Raw genomic sequence first — 20,646 nt, 5'->3', positions numbered from 1 at the left:
ACAACACTTAATCCAAAAAATCGTCTTCTTGTGAGGGGCGATGCACCCATGCTTGGTATTGGAAAAAGCGTGTGTGGATGCTTCCGCACAATGAGATTGATACAACCACCGAAAGACGACCCACGATCGAACCGATGGTGAAAACTTATACCATGTACAGTGTAGCGAATATCCTAGGTATCAGTGTGATTGAAGTTAAGCAGTTTAGTTTCATGAGGACTTATTGTTTTGTGCTTTGTAGATCAGCAGTGAGAAATCGAATATACCAACGGGTAATTGAAATAATACTTGATCGATTCAATCGTCTGCTTGTGAGGGGCAATCCACCCATGCTTTGTATTGGAAAAAGCGTGTGTGGATGCTTCCGCACAATGAGATTGATACAACCACCGAAAGACGACCCACGATCAAACCCATGGCGAAAACTTATACGATGTACAGTGAAGCGAATATCCTAGGTCCTTAGTAATCATGTAAATGATCAAGGGACTATCAGTGTGATTGAAGTTAAGCAGTTTAGTTTCGTGAGGACTTATTGTATTGTGTTTTGTAGATTAAGTGAGAAATCGAATATACCAACGGTTAATTCAAACAACACTTAATCCATAAAATCGTCTTCTTGTGAGGGGCAATTCACCCATGCTTTGTATTGGAAAAAGCGTGTGTGGATGCTTCCGCACAATGAGATTGATACAACCACCGAAAGACGACCCACGATCAAACCGATGGCGAAAACTTATACCATGTACAGTGTAGCGAATATCCTAGGTCCTTAGTAATCATGTAAATGATCAAGGAAGTATCAGTGTGATTGAAGTTAAGCAGTTTAGTTTCGTGAGGACTTATTGTATTGTGTTTTGTAGATCAGCAGTGAGAAATCGAATATACCAACGGTCAATTCAAACAACACTTAATCCATAAAATCGTCTTCTTGTGAGGGGCAATGCACCCATGCTTGGTATTGGAAAAAGCGTGTGTGGATGCTTCCGCACAATGAGATTGATACAACCACCGAAAGACGACCCACGATCGAACCGATGGCGAAAACTTATAGGATGTACAGTGTAGCGAATATCCTAGGTCCTTAGTAATCATGTAAATGATCAAGGGACTATCAGTGTGATTGAAGTTAAGCAGTTTAGTTTCGTGAGGACTTATTGTATTGTGTTTTGTAGATCAGCAGTGAGAAATCGAATATACCAACGGTTAATTCAAACAACACTTAATCCATAAAATCGTCTTCTTGTGAGGGGCAATTCACCCATGCTTTGTATTGGAAAAAGCGTGTGTGGATGCTTCCGCACAATGAGATTGATACAACCACTGAAAGACGACGCACAATCAAAACGATGGCGAAAACTTATAGGATGTACAGTGTAGCGAATATCCTAAGTCCTTAGTAATCATGTAAATGATCAAGGGACTATCAGTGTGATTGAAGTTAAGCAGTTTAGTTTCGTGAGGACTTATTGTATTGTGTTTTGTAGATCAGCAGTGAGAAATCGAAAATACCAACGGTTAATTCAAACTACACTTAATCCATAAAATCGTCTTCTTGTGAGGGGCAATTCACCCATGCTTTGTATTGGAAAAAGCGTGTGTGGATGCTTCCGCACAATGAGATTGATACAACCACCGAGAGACGACCTACGATCAAATCGATGGCGAAAACTTATACCATGTACAGTGTAGCGAATATCCTAGGTATCAGTGTGATTGAAGTTAAGCAGTTTAGTTTCATGAGGACTTATTGTTTTGTGCTTTGTAGATCAGCAGTGAGAAATCGAATATACCAACGGGTAATTGAAATAATACTTGATCGATTCAATCGTCTGCTTGTGAGGGGCAATCCACCCATGCTTTGTATTGGAAAAAGCGTGTGTGGATGCTTCCGCACAATGAGATTGATACAACCACCGAAAGACGACGCACAATCAAAACGATGGCGAAAACTTATACGATGTACAGTGTAGCGAATATCCTAGGTCCTTAGTAATCATGTAAATGATCAAGGGAGTATCAGTGTTATTGAAGTTAAGCAGTTTAGTTTCGTGAGGACTTATTGTATTGTGTTTTGTAGATCAGCAGTGAGAAATCGAATATACCAACGGTTAATTCAAACAACACTTAATCCATAAAATCGTCTTCTTGTGAGGGGCAATTCACCCATGCTTTGTATTGGAAAAAGCGTGTGTGGATGCTTCCGCACAATGAGATTGATACAACCACCGAAAGACGACCCACGATCAAACCGATGGCGAAAACTTATACCATGTAAAGTGTAGCGAATATCCTAGGTCCTTAGTAATCATGTAAATGATCAAGGGAGTATCAGTGTGATTGAAGTTAAGCAGTTTAGTTTCGTGAGGACTTATTGTATTGTGTTTTGTAGATCAGCAGTGAGAAAACGAATATACCAACGGTTAATTCAAACAACACTTAATCCATAAAATCGTCTTCTTGTGAGGGGCAATTCACCCATGCTTTGTATTGGAAAAAGCGTGTCTGGATGCTTCCGCACAATGAGATTGATACAACCACCGAAAGACGACCCACGATCAAACCGATGGCGAAAACTTATACCATGTACAGTGTAGCGAATATCCTAGGTCCTTAGTAATCATGTAAATGATCAAGGGACTATCAGTGTGATTGAAGTTAAGCAGTTTAGTTTCGTGAGGACTTATTGTATTGTGTTTTGTAGATCAGCAGTGAGAAATCGAATATACCAACGGTTAATTCAAACAACACTTAATCCATAAAATCGTCTTCTTGTGAGGGGCAATTCACCCATGCTTTGTATTGGAAAAAGCGTGTGTGGATGCTTCCGCACAATGAGATTGATACAACCACTGAAAGACGACGCACAATCAAAACGATGGCGAAAACTTATAGGATGTACAGTGTAGCGAATATCCTAAGTCCTTAGTAATCATGTAAATGATCAAGGGAGTATCAGTGTGATTGAAGTTAAGCAGTTTAGTTTCGTGAGGACTTATTGTATTGTGTTTTGTAGATCAGCAGTGAGAAATCGAATATACCAACGGTTAATTCAAACAACACTTAATCCATAAAATCGTCTTCTTGTGAGGGGCAATTCACCCATGCTTTGTATTGGAAAAAGCGTGTGTGGATGCTTCCGCACAATGAGATTGATACAACCACCGAAAGACGACCTACGATCAAACCGATGGCGAAAACTTATAGGATGTACAGTGTAGCGAATATCCTAGGTATCAGTGTGATTGAAGTTAAGCAGTTTAGTTCCATGAGGACTTATTGTTTTGTGTTTTGTAGATCAGCAGTGAGAAATCGAGTATACCAACGGTTAATTCAAATAATACTAGATCGATTCAATCGTCTTCTTGTGAGGGGCAATCCACCCATGCTTTGTATTGGAAAAAGCGTGTGTGGATGCTTCCGCACAATGAGATTGACACAACCAACAAAAAACGACCCACCATCAAACCGATGGCGAAAACTTATACCATGTATAATGTAGCGAATATCCTAGGTCCTTAGTCATCATGTAAATGATCAAGGGAGTATCAGTGTGATTGGAGTTAAGCAGTTTAGTTTCATGAGGACTTATTGTATTGTGTTTTGTAGATCAGCAGTGAGAAATCGAATATACCATTGGTTAATTCAAATAATACTTGATCGATTTAATCGTCTTCTTGTGAGGGGCAATTCACCCATGCTTTGTATTGGAAAAAGCGTGTGTGGATGCTTCCGCACAATGAGATTGATACAACCACCGAAAGACGACCTACGATCAAACCGATGGCGAAAACTTATAGGATGTACAGTGTAGCGAATATCCTAGGTATCAGTGTGATTGAAGTTAAGCAGTTTAGTTCCATGAGGACTTATTGTTTTGTGTTTTGTAGATCAGCAGTGAGAAATCGAATATACCAACGGTCAATTCAAATAATACTTGATCGATTCAATCGTCTTCTTGTGAGGGGCAATCTACTCATGCTTTGTATTGGAAAAAGCGTGTGTGGATGCCTCCGCACAATGAGATTGATACAACCACCGAAAGACGACGCACGATCAAAACGATGGCGAAAACTTATACGATGTACAGTGTAGCGAATATCCTAGGTCCTTAGTAATCATGTAAATGATCAAGGGACTATCAGTGTGATTGAAGTTAAGCAGTTAAGTTTCATAAGGACTTATTGTTTTGTGTTTTGTAGATCAGCAGAGACAAATCGAATATACCAACGGGTAATTGAAATAATACTTGATCGATTCAATCGTCTTCTTGTGAGGGGCAATCCACCCATGCTTTGTATTGGAAAAAGCGTGTGTGGATGCTTCCGCACAATGAGATTGATACAACCACCGAGAGACGACCTACGATCAAACCGATGGCGAACAATTATAGGATGTACAGTGTAGCGAATATCCTAGGTCCTTAGTAATCATGTAAATGATCAAGGGACTATCAGTGTGATTGAAGTTAAGCAGTTTAGTTTCATGAGGACTTATTGTTTTGTGTTTTGTAGATCAGCAGTGAGAAATCGAGTATACCAACGGTTAATTCGAATAATACTTGATCGATTAAATCGTCTTCTTGTGAGGGGCAATCCACTCATGCTTTGTATTGGAAAAAGCGTGTGTGGATGCTTCCGCACAATGAGATTGATACAACCACCGAAAGACGACCCACGATCAAACCGATGGCGAAAACTTATACGATGTACAGTGTAGCGAATATCCTAGGTCCTTAGTAATCATGTAAATGATCAAGGGAGTATCAGTGTGATTGAAGTTAAGCAGTTTAGTTTCATGAGAACTTATTGTTTTGTGTTTTGTAGATCAGCAGTGAGAAATCGAATATACCAACGGGTAATTCAAATAATACTTGATCGATTAAATCGTCTTTTTGTGAGGGGCAATCCACCCATGCTTTGTATTGGAAAAAGCGTGTGTGGATGCTTCCGCACAATGAGATTGATACAACCACCGAGAGACGACCTACGACCAAACCGATGGCGAAAACTTATACGATGTACAGTGTAGCGAATATCCTAAGTCCTTAGTAATCATGTAAATGATCAAGGGAGTATCAGTGTGATTGAAGTTAAGCAGTTTAGTTTCATGAGGACTTATTGTTTTGTGTTTTGTAGATCAGCAGTGAGAAATCGAATATACCAACGGTTTATTCAAATAATACTTGATCGATTCAATCGTCTTCTTGTGAGGGGCAATCCACCCATGCTTTGTATTGGAAAAAGCGTGTGTGGATGCTTCCGCACAATGACATTGATACAACCACCGAAAGACGACCTACGATCAAACCGATGGCGAAAACTTATAGGATGTACAGTGTAACGAATATCCTAGGTCCTTAGTAATCATGTAAATGATCAAGGGAGTATCAGTGTGATTGAAGTTAAGCAATTTAGTTTCATGTGGACTTATTGTTTAGTGTTTTGTAGATCAGCAGTAAGAAATCGAATATACCAACGGTCAATTCAAATAATACTTGATCGATTCAATCGTCTTCTTGTGAGGGGCAATCCACCCATGCTTTGTATTGGAAAAAGCGTGTGTGGATGCTTCCGCACAATGAGATTGATACAACCACCGAAAGACGACGCACGATCAAACCGATGGCGAAAACTTATACGATGTACAGTGTAGCGAATATCCTAGGTCCTTAGTAATCATGTAAATGATCAAGGGAGTATCAGTGTGATTGAAGTAAAGCAGTTAAATTTCACGAGGACTTATTGTTTTGTGTTTTGTAGATCAGCAGTGAGAAATCGAATATACCAACGGTCAATTCAAACAACACTTAATCCATAAAATCGTCTTCTTGTGAGGGGCAATCCACCCATGCTTTGTATTGGAAAAAGCGTGTGTGGATGCTTCCGCACAATGAGATTGATACAACCACCGAAAGACGACGCACGATCAAACCGATGGCGAAAACTTATACGATGTACAGTGTAGCGAATATCCTAAGTCCTTAGTAATCATGTAAATGATCAAGGGTGTATCAGTGTGTTTTACGTTAGGCAGTTTAGTTTCATGAGGACTTATTGTTTTGTGTTTTGTAGATCAGCAGAGACAAATCGAATATACCAACGGTCACTTCAAATAATACTCGATCGATTCAATCGTCTTCTTGTGAGGGGCAATCCACCCATGCTTTGTATTGGAAAAAGCGTGTGTGGATGCTTCCGCACAATGAGATTGATACAACCACCGAACGACGACGCACGATCAAACCGATGGCGAAAACTTATACGATGTACAGTGTAGCGAATATCCTAGGTCCTTAGTAATCATGTAAATGATCAAGGGAGTATCAGTGTGATTGAAGTAAAGCAGTTAAATTTCATGTGGACTTATTGTTTTGTGTTTTGTAGATCAGCAGTGAGAAATCGAATATACCAACGGGTAATTAAAATAATACTTGATCGATTCAATCGTCTTCTTGTGAGGGGCAATCCACCCATGCTTTGTATTGGAAAAAGCGTGTGTGGATGCTTCCGCACAATGAGATTGATACAACCACCGAAAGACGACGCACGATCAAACCGATGGCGAAAACTTATACGATGTACAGTGTAGCGAATATCCTAAGTCCTTAGTAATCATGTAAATGATCAAGGGAGTATCAGTGTGATTGAAGTTAAGCAGTTTAATTTCATGTGGACTTATTGTTTTGTGTTTTGTAGATCAGCAGTGAGAAATCGAATATACCAACGGGTAATTAAAATAATACTTGATCGATTCAATCGTCTTCTTGTGAGGGGCAATCCACCCATGCTTTGTATTGGAAAAAGCGTGTGTGGATGCTTCCGCACAATGAGATTGATACAACCACCAAAAGACGACCTACGATCAAACCGATGGCGAAAACTTATACAATGTACAGTGTAGCGAATATCCTAGGTCCTTAGTAATCATGTAAATGATCAAGGGAGTATCAGTGTGATTGAACGTAAACAATTTAATTTCATGAGGACTTATTGTTTTGTGTTTTGTAGATCAGCAGTGAGAAATCGAATATACCAACGGGTAATTAAAATAATACTTGATCGATTCAATCGTCTTCTTGTGAGGGGCAATCCACCCATGCTTTGTATTGGAAAAAGCGTGTGTGGATGCTTCCGCACAATGAGATTGATACAACCACCGACAGACGACCTACGATCAAACCGATGGCGAACAATTATACCATGTACAGTGTAGCGAATATCCTAAGTCCTTAGTAATCATGTAAATGATCGAGGGAGTATCAGTGTGATTGACGTTAAGCAGTTTAGTTTCATGTGGACTTATTGTTTTGTGTTTTGTAGATCAGCAGTGAGAAATCGAATATACCAACGGTCAATTCAAACAACACTTAATCCATAAAATCGTCTTCTTGTGAGGGGCAATCCACCCATGCTTTGTATTGGAAAAAGCGTGTGTGGATGCTTCCGCACAATGAGATTGATACAACCACCAAAAGACGACCTACGATCAAACCGATGGCGAAAACTTATACAATGTACAGTGTAGCGAATATCCTAGGTCCTTAGTAATCATGTAAATGATCAAGGGAGTATCAGTGTGATTGAACGTAAATAATTTAATTTCATGAGGACTTGTCTTATTGTTTTGTGTTTTGTAGATCAGCAGTGAGAAATCGATGTACAGTGTAGCGAATATCCTAAGTCCTTAGTAATCATGTAAATGATCAAGGGAGTATCAGTGTGATTGACGTTAAGCAATTTAGTTTCATGTGGACTTATTGTTTTGTGTTTTGTAGATCAGCAGTGAGAAATCGAATTTACCAACGGTTTATTCAAATAATACTTGATCGATTCAATCGTCTTCTTGTGAGGGGCAATCCACCCATGCTTTGTATTGGAAAAAGCGTGTGTGGATGCTTCCGCACAATGAGATTGATACAACCACTGAAAGACGACCTACGATCAAACCGATGGCGAACAATTATACCATGTACAGTGTAGCGAATATCCTAGGTCCTTAGTAACCATGTAAATGATCAAGGGAGTATCAGTGTGATTGAAGTTAAGCAATTTAGTTTCATGTGGACTTATTGTTTTGTGTTTTGTAGATCAGCAGTGAGAAATCGAATTTACCAACGGGTAATTGAAATAATACTTGATCGATTCAATCGTCTTCTTGTGAGGGGCAATCCACCCATGCTTTGTATTGGAAAAAGCGTGTGTGGATGCTTCCGCACAATGAGATTGATACAACCACCGAGAGACGACCTACGATCAAACCAAATTCGAAAACTTGTACGATGTACAGTGTAGCGAATATCCTAAGTCCTTAGTAATCATGTAAATGATCAAGGGAGTATCAGTGTGATTGAACTTAAACAATTTAATTTCATGAGGACTTATTGTTTTGTGTTTTGTAGATCAGCAGTGAGAAATCGAATATACGAACGGGTAATTAAAATAATACTTGATCGATTCAATCGTCTTCTTGTGAGGGGCAATCCACCCATGCTTTGTATTGGAAAAAGCGTGTGTGGATGCTTCCGCACAATGAGATTGATACAACCACCGAGAGACGACCTACGATCAAACCGATGGCGAAAACTTATACGATGTACAGTGTAGCGAATATCCTAAGTCCTTAGTAATCATGTAAATGATCAAGGGAGTATCAGTGTGATTGAACTTAAACAATTTAATTTCATGAGGACTTATTGTTTTGTGTTTTGTAGATCAGCAGTGAGAAATCGAATATACGAACGGGTAATTAAAATAATACTTGATCGATTCAATCGTCTTCTTGTGAGGGGCAATCCACCCATGCTTTGTATTGGAAAAAGCGTGTGTGGATGCTTCCGCACAATGAGATTGATACAACCACCGAGAGACGACCTACGATCATACCAAATTCGAAAACTTATACCATGTACAGTGTAGCGAATATCCTAGGTCCTTAGTAATCATGTAAATGATCAAGGGAGTATCAGTGTGATTGACGTTAAGCAGTTTAGTTTCATGTGGACTTATTGTTTTGTGTTTTATAGATCAGCAGTGAGAAATCGAATATACCAACGGTTAATTCAAACACCAATTAATCCATAAAATCGTCTTCTTGTGAGGGGCAATCCACCCATGCTTTGTATTGGAAAAAGCGTGTGTGGATGCTTCCGCACAATGAGATTGATACAACCACCGAGAGACGACCTACGATCAAACCGATGGCGAACAATTATACCATGTACAGTGTAGCGAATATCCTAGGTCCTTAGTAATCATGTAAATGAACAAGGGAGTATCAGTGTGATTGAAGTTAAGCAGTTTTGTTCTAGGAGGACTTATTGTTTTGTGTTTTATAGATCAGCAGTGAGAAATCGAATTTACCAACGGGTAATTGAAATAATACTTGATCGATTCAATCGTCTTCTTGTGAGGGGCAATCCACCCATGCTTTGTATTGGAAAAAGCGTGTATGGATGCTTCCGCACAATGAGATTGATACAACCACCGAGAGACGACCTACGATCAAACCGATGGCGAAAACTTATACGATGTACAGTGTAGCGAATATCCTAAGTCCTTAGTAATCATGTAAATGATCAAGGGAGTATCAGTGTGATTGAACTTAAACAATTTAATTTCATGAGGACTTATTGTTTTGTGTTTTGTAGATCAGCAGTGAGAAATCGAATATACGAACGGGTAATTAAAATAATACTTGATCGATTCAATCGTCTTCTTGTGAGGGGCAATCCACCCATGCTTTGTATTGGAAAAAGCGTGTGTGGATGCTTCCGCACAATGAGATTGATACAACCACCGAGAGACGACCTACGATCATACCAAATTCGAAAACTTATACCATGTACAGTGTAGCGAATATCCTAGGTCCTTAGTAATCATGTAAATGATCAAGGGAGTATCAGTGTGATTGACGTTAAGCAATTTAGTTTCATGTGGACTTATTGTTTTGTGTTTTGTAGATCAGCAGTGAGAAATCGAATTTACCAACGGGTAATTGAAATAATACTTGATCGATTCATTCGTCTTCTTGTGAGGGGCAATCCACCCATGCTTTGTATTGGAAAAAGCGTGTGTGGATGCTTCCGCACAATGAGATTGATACAACCACCGAGAGACGACCTACGATCAAACCGATGGCGAAAACTTATACGATGTACAGTGTAGCGAATATCCTAAGTCCTTAGTAATCATGTAAATGATCAAGGGAGTATCAGTGTGATTGAACTTAAACAATTTAATTTCATGAGGACTTATTGTTTTGTGTTTTGTAGATCAGCAGTGAGAAATCGAATATACGAACGGGTAATTAAAATAATACTTGATCGATTCAATCGTCTTCTTGTGAGGGGCAATCCACCCATGCTTTGTATTGGAAAAAGCGTGTGTGGATGCTTCCGCACAATGAGATTGATACAACCACCGAGAGACGACCTACGATCATACCAAATTCGAAAACTTATACCATGTACAGTGTAGCGAATATCCTAGGTCCTTAGTAATCATGTAAATGATCAAGGGAGTATCAGTGTGATTGACGTTAAGCAGTTTAGTTTCATGTGGACTTATTGTTTTGTGTTTTATAGATCAGCAGTGAGAAATCGAATATACCAACGGTTAATTCAAACACCAATTAATCCATAAAATCGTCTTCTTGTGAGGGGCAATCCACCCATGCTTTGTATTGGAAAAAGCGTGTGTGGATGCTTCCGCACAATGAGATTGATACAACCACCGAGAGACGACCTACGATCAAACCGATGGCGAACAATTATACCATGTACAGTGTAGCGAATATCCTAGGTCCTTAGTAATCATGTAAATGAACAAGGGAGTATCAGTGTGATTGAAGTTAAGCAGTTTTGTTCTAGGAGGACTTATTGTTTTGTGTTTTATAGATCAGCAGTGAGAAATCGAATTTACCAACGGGTAATTGAAATAATACTTGATCGATTCAATCGTCTTCTTGTGAGGGGCAATCCACCCATGCTTTGTATTGGAAAAAGCGTGTATGGATGCTTCCGCACAATGAGATTGATACAACCACCGAGAGACGACCTACGATCATACCAAATTCGAAAACTTATACGATGTACAGTGTAGCGAATATCCTAGGTCCTTAGTAATCATGTAAATGATCAAGGGAGTATCAGTGTGATTGACGTTAAGCAGTTTAGTTTCATGTGGACTTATTGTTTTGTGTTTTATAGATCAGCAGTGAGAAATCGAATATACCAACGGTCACTTCACACAACACTTAATCCATTAAATCGTCGTCTTGTGAGGGGCAATCCACCCATGCTTTGTATTGGAAAAAGCGTGTGTGGATGCTTCCGCACAATGAGATTGATACAACCACCGAGAGACGACCTACGATCAAACCGATGGCAAAAACTTATACGATGTACAGTGTAGCGAATATCCTAAGTCCTTAGTAATCATGTAAATGATCAAGGGAGTATCAGTGTGATTGACGTTAAGCAATTTAGTTTCATGTGGACTTATTGTTTTGTGTTTTGTAGATCAGCAGTGAGATATCGAATTTACCAACGATTAATTCAAATAATACTTGATCGATTCAATCGTCTTCTTGTGAGGGGCAATCCACCCATGCTTTGTATTGGAAAAAGCGTGTGTGGATGCTTCCGCACAATGAGATTGATACAACCACTGAAAGACGACCTACGATCAAACCGATGGCGAACAATTATACCATGTACAGTGTAGCGAATATCCTAGGTCCTTAGTAATCATGTAAATGATCAAGGGAGTATCAGTGTGATTGAAGTTAAGCAATTTAGTTTCATGTGGACTTATTGTTTTGTGTTTTGTAGATCAGCAGTGAGAAATCGAATTTACCAACGGGTAATTGAAATAATACTTGATCGATTCAATCGTCTTCTTGTGAGGGGCAATCCACCCATGCTTTGTATTGGAAAAAGCGTGTGTGGATGCTTCCGCACAATGAGATTGATACAACCACCGAGAGACGACCTACGATCATACCAAATTCGAAAACTTATACCAAGTACAGTGTAGCGAATATCCTAGGTCCTTAGTAATCATGTAAATGATCAAGGGAGTATCAGTGTGATTGACGTTAAGCAGTTTAGTTTCATGTGGACTTATTGTTTTGTGTTTTGTAGATCAGCAGTGAGAAATCGAATATACCAACGGTTAATTCAAACAACACTTAATCCATAAAATCGACTTCTTGTGAGGGGCAATCCACCCATGCTTTGTATTGGAAAAAGCGTGTGTGGATGCTTCCGCACAATGAGATTGATACAACCACCGAGAGATGACCTACGATCAAACCGATGGCGAACAATTATACCATGTACAGTGTAGCGAATATCCTAGGTCCTTAGTAATCATGTAAATGATCAAGGGAGTATCAGTGTGATTGAACTTAAACAATTTAGTTTCATGTGGACTTATTGTTTTGTGTTTTGTAGATCAGCAGTGAGAAATCGAATATACCAACGGTCAATTCAAACAACACTTAATCCATAAAATCGTCTTCTTGTGAAGGGCAATCCACCCATGCTTTGTATTGGAAAAAGTGTGTGTGGATGCTTCCGCACAATGAGATTGATACAACCACTGAAAGACGACGCCCAATTAAACCGATGGCGTAAACTTATACGATGTACAGTGTAGCGAATATCCTAGGTCCTTAGTAATCATGTAAATGATCAAGGGAGTATCAGTGTGATTGAACTTAAGCAATTTAGTTTCATGTGGACTTATTGTTTTGTGTTTTGTAGATCAGCAGTGAGACATCGAATATACCAACGGTCAATTCAAACAACACTTAATCCATTAAATCGTCTTCTTGTGAGGGGCAATCCACCCATGCTTTGTATTGGAAAAAGCGTGTGTGGATGCTTCCGCACAATGAGATTGATACAACCACCGAGAGACGACCTACGATCATACCAAATTCGAAAACTTATACCATGTACAGTGTAGCGAATATCCTAGGTCCTTAGTAATCATGTAAATGATCAAGGGAGTATCAGTGTGATTGACGTTAAGCAGTTTAGTTTCATGTGGACTTATTGTTTTGTGTTTTATAGATCAGCAGTGAGAAATCGAATATACCAACGGTTAATTCAAACACCAATTAATCCATAAAATCGTCTTCTTGTGAGGGGCAATCCACCCATGCTTTGTATTGGAAAAAGCGTGTGTGGATGCTTCCGCACAATGAGATTGATACAACCACTGAAAGACGACGCCCAATCAAACCGATGGCGAAAACTTATACGATGTACAGTGTAGCGAATATCCTAAGTCCTTAGTAATCATGTAAATGATCAAGGGAGTATCAGTGTGATTGAACTTAAACAATTTAGTTTCATGTGGACTTATTGTTTTGTGTTTTGTAGATCAGCAGTGAGAAATCGAATTTACCAACGGGTAATTAAAATAATACTTGATCGATTCAATCGTCTTCTTGTGAGGGGCAATCCACCCATGCTTTGTATTGGAAAAAGAGTGTGTGGATGCTTCCGTACAATGAGATTGATACAACCACCGAAAGACGACGCACAATCAAAACGATGGCGAAAACTTATACGATGTACAGTGTAGTGAATATCCTAAGTCCTTAGTAATCATGTAAATGATCAAGGGAGTATCAGTGTGATTGACGTTAAGCAGTTTAGTTTCATGTGGACTTATTGTTTTGTGTTTTATAGATCAGCAGTGAGAAATCGAATATACCAACGGTTAATTCAAACACCAATTAATCCATAAAATCGTCTTCTTGTGAAGGGCAATCCACCCATGCTTTGTATTGGAAAAAGCGTGTGTGGATGCTTCCGCACAATGAGATTGATACAACCACCGAGAGACGACCTACGATCATACCAAATTCGAAAACTTATACCATGTACAGTGTAGCGAATATCCTAGGTCCTTAGTAATCATGTAAATGATCAAGGGAGTATCAGTGTGATTGACGTTAAGCAGTTTAGTTTCATGTGGACTTATTGTTTTGTGTTTTATAGATCAGCAGTGAGAAATCGAATATACCAACGGTTAATTCAAACACCAATTAATCCATAAAATCGTCTTCTTGTGAGGGGCAATCCACCCATGCTTTGTATTGGAAAAAGCGTGTGTGGATGCTTCCGCACAATGAGATTGATACAACCACTGAAAGACGACGCCCAATCAAACCGATGGCGAAAACTTATACGATGTACAGTGTAGCGAATATCCTAAGTCCTTAGTAATCATGTAAATGATCAAGGGAGTATCAGTGTGATTGAACTTAAACAATTTAGTTTCATGTGGACTTATTGTTTTGTGTTTTGTAGATCAGCAGTGAGAAATCGAATTTACCAACGGGTAATTGAAATAATACTTGATCGATTCAATCGTCTTCTTGTGAGGGGCAATCCACCCATGCTTTGTATTGGAAAAAGCGTGTGTGGATGCTTCCGCACAATGAGATTGATACAACCACTGAAAGACGACGCCCAATCAAACCGATGGCGAAAACTTATACGATGTACAGTGTAGCGAATATCCTAAGTCCTTAGTAATCATGTAAATGATCAAGGGAGTATCAGTGTGATTGAACTTAAGCAGTTTAGTTTCATGAGGACTTATTGTTTTGTGTTTTGTAGATCAGCAGTGAGAAATCGAATTTACCAACGGGTAATTGAAATAATACTTGATCGATTCAATCGTCTTCTTGTGAGGGGCAATCCACCCATGCTTTGTATTGGAAAAAGCGTGTGTGAATGCTTCCGCACAATGAGATTGATACAACCACTGAAAGACGACGCCCAATCAAACCGATGGCGAAAACTTATACGATGTACAGTGTAGCGAATATCCTAGGTCCTTAGTAATCATGTAAATGATCAAGGTTGTATCAGTGTGATTGAACTTAAGCAGTTTAGTTTCATGAGGACTTATTGTTTTGTGTTTTGTAGATCAGCAGTGAGAAATCGAATATACCAACGGGTAATTGAAATAATACTTGATCGATTCAATCGTCTTCTTGTGAGGGGCAATCCACCCATGCTTTGTATTGGAAAAAGCGTGTGTGGATGCTTCCGCACAATGAGATTGATACAACCACTGAAAGACGACGCCCAATCAAACCGATGGCGAACAATTATACCATGTACAGTGTAGCGAATATCCTAGGTCCTTAGTAATCATGTAAATGATCAAGGGAGTATCAGTGTGATTGACGTTAAGCAGTTTAGTTTCATGAGGACTTATTGTTTTGTGTTTTGTAGATCAGCAGAGACAAACCGAATATACCAACGGTTTATTCAAATAATGCATGATCGATTCAATCGTCTTCTTGTGAGGGGCAATCCACCCATGCTTTGTATTGGAAAAAGCGTGTGTGGATGCTTCCGCACAATGAGATTGATACAACCACCGAAAGACGACCTACGATCAAACCGATGGCGAACAATTATACCATGTACAGTGTAGCGAATATCCTAGGTCCTTAGTAATCATGTAAATGATCAAGGGAGTATCAGTGTGATTGAACTTAAACAATTTAGTTTCATGTGGACTTATTGTTTTGTGTTTTGTAGATCAGCAGTGAGAAATCGAATATACCAACGGTCAATTCAAACAACACTTAATCCATAAAATCGTCTTCTTGTGAGGGGCAATCCACCCATGCTTTGTATTGGAAAAAGCGTGTGTGGATGCTTCCGCACAATGAGATTGATACAACCACCGAAAGACGACGCCCAATCAAACCGATGGCGAAAACTTATACGATGTACAGTGTAGCGAATATCCTAGGTCCTTAGTAATCATGTAAATGATCAAGGTTGTATCAGTGTGATTGAACTTAAGCAGTTTAGTTTCATGAGGACTTATTGTTTTGTGTTTTGTAGATCAGCAGTGAGAAATCGAATATACCAACGGGTAATTGAAATAATACTTGATCGATTCAATCGTCTTCTTGTGAGGGGCAATCCACCCATGCTTTGTATTGGAAAAAGCGTGTGTGAATGCTTCCGCACAATGAGATTGATACAACCACTGAAAGACGACGCCCAATCAAACCGATGGCGAAAACTTATACGATGTACAGTGTAGCGAATATCCTAGGTCCTTAGTAATCATGTAAATGATCAAGGTTGTATCAGTGTGATTGAACTTAAGCAGTTTAGTTTCATGAGGACTTATTGTTTTGTGTTTTGTAGATCAGCAGTGAGAAATCGAATATACCAACGGGTAATTGAAATAATACTTGATCGATTCAATCGTCTTCTTGTGAGGGGCAATCCACCCATGCTTTGTATTGGAAAAAGCGTGTGTGGATGCTTCCGCACAATGAGATTGATACAACCACTGAAAGACGACGCCCAATCAAACCGATGGCGAAAACTTATACGATGTACAGTGTAGCGAATATCCTAAGTCCTTAGTAATCATGTAAATGATCAAGGGAGTATCAGTGTGATTGAACTTAAGCAATTTAGTTTCATGTGGACTTATTGTTTTGTGTTTTGTAGATCAGCAGTGAGAAATCGAATTTACCAACGGGTAATTGAAATAACACTTGATCGATTCAATCGTCTTCTTGTGAGGGGCAATCCACCCATGCTTTGTATTGGAAAAAGCGTGTGTGAATGCTTCCGCACAATGAGATTGATACAACCACTGAAAGACGACGCCCAATCAAACCGATGGCGAAAACTTATACGATGTACAGTGTAGCGAATATCCTAGGTCCTTAGTAATCATGTAAATGATCAAGGTTGTATCAGTGTGATTGAACTTAAGCAATTTAGTTTCATGTGGACTTATTGTTTTGTGTTTTGTAGATCAGCAGTGAGAAATCGAATTTACCAACGGGTAATTGAAATAACACTTGATCGATTCAATCGTCTTCTTGTGAGGGGCAATCCACCCATGCTTTGTATTGGAAAAAGCGTGTGTGAATGCTTCCGCACAATGAGATTGATACAACCACTGAAAGACGACGCCCAATCAAACCGATGGCGAAAACTTATACGATGTACAGTGTAGCGAATATCCTAAGTCCTTAGTAATCATGTAAATGATCAAGGGAGTATCAGTGTGATTGAACTTAAGCAATTTAGTTTCATGTGGACTTATTGTTTTGTGTTTTGTAGATCAGCAGTGAGAAATCGAATTTACCAACGGGTAATTGAAATAACACTTGATCGATTCAATCGTCTTCTTGTGAGGGGCAATCCACCCATGCTTTGTATTGGAAAAAGCGTGTGTGAATGCTTCCGCACAATGAGATTGATACAACCACTGAAAGACGACGCCCAATCAAACCGATGGCGAAAACTTATACGATGTACAGTGTAGCAAATATCCTAGGTCCTTAGTAATCATGTAAATGATGAAGGTTGTATCAGTGTGATTGAACTTAAACAATTTAGTTTCATGAGGACTTATTGTTTTGTGTTTTGTAGATCAGCTGTGAGAAATCGAATATACCAACGGTTAATTCAAACACCACTTAATCCATAAAATCGTCTTCTTGTGAGGGGCAATCCACCCATGCTTTGTATTGGAAAAAGCGTGTGTGGATGCTTCCGCACAATGAGATTGATACAACCACCGAAAGACGACCTACGATCAAACCGATGGCGAACAATTATACCATGTACAGTGTAGCGAATATCCTAGGTCCTTAGTAATCATGTAAATGATCAAGGTTGTATCAGTGTGATTGAACTTAAGCAATTTAGTTTCATGTGGACTTATTGTTTTGTGTTTTGTAGATCAGCTGTGAGAAATCGAATATACCAACGGTTAATTCAAACACCACTTAATCCATAAAATCGTCTTCTTGTGAGGGGCAATCCACCCATGCTTTGTATTGGAAAAAGCGTGTGTGGATGCTTCCGCACAATGAGATTGATACAACCACCGAAAGACGACCTACGATCAAACCGATGGCGAACAATTATACCATGTACAGTGTAGCGAATATCCTAGGTCCTTAGTAATCATGTAAATGATCAAGGTTGTATCAGTGTGATTGAACTTAAGCAATTTAGTTTCATGTGGACTTATTGTTTTGTGTTTTGTAGATCAGCAGTGAGAAATCGAATTTACCAACGGGTAATTGAAATAACACTTGATCGATTCAATCGTCTTCGTGTGAGGGGCAATCCACCCATGCTTTGTATTGGAAAAAGCGTGTGTGGATGCTTCCGCACAATGAGATTGATACAACCACCGAAAGACGACCTACGATCAAACCGATGGCGAACAATTATACCATGTACAGTGTAGCGAATATCCTAGGTCCTTAGTAATCATGTAAACGATCAAGGGAGTATCAGTGTGATTGAACTTAAACAATTTAGTTTCATGTGGACTTATTGTTTTGTGTTTTGTAGATCAGCTGTGAGAAATCGAATATACCAACGGTTAATTCAAACACCACTTAATCCATAAAATCGTCTTCTTGTGAGGGGCAATCCACCCATGCTTTGTATTGGAAAAAGCGTGTGTGGATGCTTCCGCACAATGAGATTGATACAACCACCGAAAGACGACCTACGATCAAACCGATGGCGAACAATTATACCATGTACAGTGTAGCGAATATCCTAGGTCCTTAGTAATCATGTAAATGATCAAGGTTGTATCAGTGTGATTGAACTTAAGCAATTTAGTTTCATGTGGACTTATTGTTTTGTGTTTTGTAGATCAGCAGTGAGAAATCGAATTTACCAACGGGTAATTGAAATAATACTTGATCGATTCAATCGTCTTCTTGTGAGGGGCAATCCACCCATGCTTTGTATTGGAAAAAGCGTGTGTGGATGCTTCCGCACAATGAGATTGATACAACCACCGAAAGACGACCTACGATCAAACCGATGGCGAACAATTATACCATGTACAGTGTAGCGAATATCCTAGGTCCTTAGTAATCATGTAAATGATCAAGGGAGTATCAGTGTGATTGAACTTAAACAATTTAGTTTCATGTGGACTTATTGTTTTGTGTTTTGTAGATCAGCTGTGAGAAATCGAATATACCAACGGTCAATTCAAACAACACTTAATCCATAACAACGTCTTCTTGTGAGGGGCAATCCACCCATGCTTTGTATTGGAAAAAGCGTGTGTGGATGCTTCCGCACAATGAGATTGATACAACCACCGAAAGACGACCTACGATCAAACCGATGGCGAACAATTATACCATGTACAGTGTAGCGAATATCCTAGGTCCTTAGTAATCATGTAAATGATCAAGGTTGTATCAGTGTGATTGAACTTAAGCAATTTAGTTTCATGTGGACTTATTGTTTTGTGTTTTGTAGATCAGCAGTGAGAAATCGAATTTACCAACGGGTAATTGAAATAATACTTGATCGATTCAATCGTCTTCTTGTGAGGGGCAATCCACCCATGCTTTGTATTGGAAAAAGCGTGTGTGGATGCTTCCGCACAATGAGATTGATACAACCACCGAAAGACGACCTACGATCAAACCGATGGCGAACAATTATACCATGTACAGTGTAGCGAATATCCTAGGTCCTTAGTAATCATGTAAATGATCAAGGGAGTATCAGTGTGATTGAACTTAAGCAATTTAGTTTCATGTGGACTTATTGTTTTGTGTTTTATAGATCAGCAGTGAGAAATCGAATTTACCAACGGGTAATTGAAATAATACTTGATCGATTCAATCGTCTTCTTGTGAGGGGCAATCCACCCATGCTTTGTATTGGAAAAAGCGTGTGTGGATGCTTCCGCACAATGAGATTGATACAACCACCGAAAGACGACCTACGATCAAACCGATGGCGAACAATTATACCATGTACAGTGTAGCGAATATCCTAGGTCCTTAGTAATCATGTAAATGATCAAGGGAGTATCAGTGTGATTGAACTTAAACAATTTAGTTTCATGTGGACTTATTGTTTTGTGTTTTGTAGATCAGCTGTGAGAAATCGAATATACCAACGGTCAATTCAAACAACACTTAATCCATAAAATCGTCTTCTTGTGAGGGGCAATCCACCCATGCTTTGTATTGGAAAAAGCGTGTGTGGATGCTTCCGCACAATGAGATTGATACAACCACCGAAAGACGACCTACGATCAAACCGATGGCGAACAATTATACCATGTACAGTGTAGCGAATATCCTAGGTCCTTAGTAATCATGTAAATGATCAAGGGAGTATCAGTGTGATTGAACTTAAACAATTTAGTTTCATGTGGACTTATTGTTTTGTGTTTTATAGATCAGCAGTGAGAAATCGAATTTACCAACGGGTAATTGAAATAACACTTGATCGATTCTATCGTCTTCTTGTGAGGGGCAATCCACCCATGCTTTGTATTGGAAAAAGCGTGTGTGAATGCTTCCGCACAATGAGATTGATACTACCACCGAAAGACGACCTACGATCAAACCGATGGCGAACAATTATACCATGTACAGTGTAGCGAATATCCTAGGTCCTTAGTAATCATGTAAATGATCAAGGGAGTATCAGTGTGATTGAACTTAAACAATTTAGTTTCATGTGGACTTATTGTTTTGTGTTTTATAGATCAGCAGTGAGAAATCGAATTTACCAACGGGTAATTGAAATAACACTTGATCGATTCTATCGTCTTCTTGTGAGGG

This window comes from Anopheles ziemanni, chromosome 3 (assembly GCF_943734765.1).
Source record: "Anopheles ziemanni chromosome 3, idAnoZiCoDA_A2_x.2, whole genome shotgun sequence".
Classification (NCBI taxonomy): domain Eukaryota; kingdom Metazoa; phylum Arthropoda; class Insecta; order Diptera; family Culicidae; genus Anopheles; species Anopheles ziemanni.
Note: the sequence above shows the minus strand (reverse complement) of the source record.